We start from the raw sequence: 3,211 nt of genomic DNA on the forward strand, positions 1-3,211 counted from the left end.
TGACAAATGGGCCAAACACGATGACTGGAAGAAAGAGCCTTTTTAACAAATGGTGCTGGAAAAACTGGCTCTCTACATGCCAAAAACTAAAACTTGACCCAGGTCTATCACCATGCACTAAGCTAAAGTCAAAATGGATTAAAGATCTAAACATTAAAATGGAAGCAATACTTAATCTCCTGGAAAAGAAAGTAGGAGGAACTCTTGAAGACATAGGGGTAGGCAACGAGTTCATGAACAAAAATCAAATCTCACAGGCAATACTTGATAGAATTAACAAATTAGACCTCTTCCTATTGAGAAGTTTTTACACATCAATAGAAATCATTGGTAATTACTTTTGAAGTGCAAAAACTATTTTGCTGAATTCATGCACTATAATATTTAAATGGCAATGTAATACCCATCTCTGATAAAACTAACCAAAAAAGGGGGATACAAATGAAGGACCATTTCTATGTGTATATACAAAAGAGTTAGGATAGTTATACAGCTATTTTCTCTTAATTCAATGAGAAGAAAGATTTGTACTAATAGTGTTTGGACAGGATATCAGGTCTGCATTTGTACTATGAATAACCACTAAGAAGATAGCAATGTGCAATGTATTAATTATTGAAACTGCCCTAATAATCGGTTGACAAACTGCCTCATTGCTATTTGTTTCTCAACAAAATTAATAAAAAAGTAAAAGTTACCCAAAAAGTGAAAAGACAACTCACAAATTTGGAAAAAATCTTAACTAATAAGCAGTCAAGGAAATGTATTTTATCTAGAATTTATAAAGAACTAAAAACCATTAGGACCCCAAAATTTAAAGACTGAATCCAGAAACAGGCATCTTAGATGAACACACATTTCTCAGAGGATGAAATTAAAGAAGCAAATATATAAAGGAAAAATGCTCCACATCACTAGCCATCCATCAAATGCAAATTAAAATAACACTGGGATACCATCTCACCCCAGAAAGAATGGCTATCATAAAGAAATCTACTAAGAACAAGTGTTGGAGAGGCTGTGTGGAAAAAGGAAACTTTCTCCACTGCTGGTGGGAATGTACACTGGTACAACCGTTATGGAAATCAGTGTGGAGACGCCTCAAAAAACTAGAACTGGAGATCAGATTCAATCCAGCTATATCCATATTAGGAATTTTCCCAAAAGAGTTTAAAACATCATATCATAGTCTTATATGTGTGCATATGTTTATAGCAGCATAATTCATGATAGCCAAATCTCTGAAATAACCAAAATGCCTGTCACATGTGGAATGGAAGAAAAAGATATGGTGTTTTTATACAATGGAATATTACTCAGCAATAAAAATAAACACAAAGCCTCCATATATAAGTGGATACAATGTGAAGATATAAGTGAAATAAACCAGACCCATATATATAAATATCCTATTATATCCCTCATGCAAGAACTCAAAAGAAAAATAAAAATTGATTGGAATACTACAGTTAAATGGAAAGCAAGGACTTAAGGATTAAATATTGAATAGAGAGAAAGGAGAAATGTTAGGAAATATGGTAAAGGCAAAAGCATACATTTATATAAAAAAGATAGTTAAGGCAATTGTCCTAAGAATCTCCATCAGTTTTTTGAAAGTGGCAGTTAATGGGTAGAATTCTCACCCTGACTAACTATATATGCTGATATCTGTGAACTAAGCAACTACACTGAGGATAGTAGTGTGTAATACTGAAACCATGCTAGAAATACCTATCATTCTGTCCTTCTAAATGCGTATTGCTTCTAATGTCACATCAGGTATTGCTATACTCTCTTTAAAGTAAATGTTTTTTTTTTTTAAAAAGTTGTAAAAGAAAACAAGAGACAAGAAAAAATGTCATAGTATTGTCCTGCTACAATGTTGTATATGGTTTGATTTCTAAATTTCTTTTTAAAAATGTATAATTGATTTTTTTTACATTATAAGGATTTAAAGTTCATAATATCCATGGTTGTTGGAAAATAACATTTCCATGTTATGTCTAAGGCATTTTGTATTCAGGCAGATAGTGATATTAAGCCCAACTGCTGATGTTACAGTGTAATAATATCATTAAGCTTCTCTTCTGGTGTCTGGGGAGATGGCTCAGTAGAATAAATTCTTCACTGGCAAGAGCAAGGGCCTGAGCTCGATCCCTGGTTCCCGCCAAAAAAAAATTCTCTTCTGGATGTTTAAAAACTATAGCTTGCAGTCCAACAATTTGAGAAAAGGAGGAACTACAAGGATATCAAACATTTTGGCCCTAGCTCTTCAAGGTCAGTGAGGACTCAGGACATAAGAAATCCTGTGCTGTGACATCCTGTAACTCAGTGGTGCCCCAAATATTCTGATCAAGGAGATTATGGGACCACAGAGAAAAGTGATTGATGATGTATAGTGTGCCTTAGAAGAGTCAACTAGAGAGAAAAATGTCTATCAGGCTTTTACAGAGAACAAACTGGTCAAGCAATGACCATGACTCATCCAGATGGCTAACCCTAACAAAAGATCTACAAGGTGCTGTACATGGTTTCAGGGTAAATCCTGAGGGGATTTGACTGACCTTGTCAGATGAAAAAGTTACATTTTTAGTTATATAGGTCTTCCTTTAACTTGGTCTTAACCATCCAGCTCAGAAGTATAACCTCAAGGTATAAAAATATCATATTCATATGCTGAGCTATAAAACACTCATGTCAACAACTTCTGACAGTGCCAGTTCTGCTACTAACCTACTACTATAATGGACTGTTGAACTATATTGGACTATTTTTCTGAATTCAAGTACCTACACTATTTGAACTGGCATCAAGTATGAAAAGGCCCTTTAAAGACTTCTCCTAATATAGCTTCTCTAACAGCAGTGGAACACCCATCTCTGACAAAACAAAACAAAAAAGGGGGATATAAATAAGCCATCATTTTGTAGTGAAAAAAAATGTGTATACAAAATAGTTAGGATATGGTCCTGCTTTACCTTGGTCTTAACCATCCAGCAGAAAAGTATATAAACGAAGTATAAGAAGTAAAGCCATGATGTGATGTTGAGCTGTAGGGGACTCAGATCAACAGTTTCTGACATTGCCAGTGAAGTGGAAGACCTAATACTATTATGGACTACTGAACTCTTTTAGAATATTTTGCTGAGTTTACACACATATAATATTTAAATGATGGAACTTAACAAAAAAGGGGGATACAGATGAATGT

Source organism: Octodon degus, unplaced genomic scaffold, assembly GCF_000260255.1.
Source record: "Octodon degus isolate 3935 unplaced genomic scaffold, OctDeg1.0 scaffold00236, whole genome shotgun sequence".
In the NCBI taxonomy this organism is placed as follows: domain Eukaryota; kingdom Metazoa; phylum Chordata; class Mammalia; order Rodentia; family Octodontidae; genus Octodon; species Octodon degus.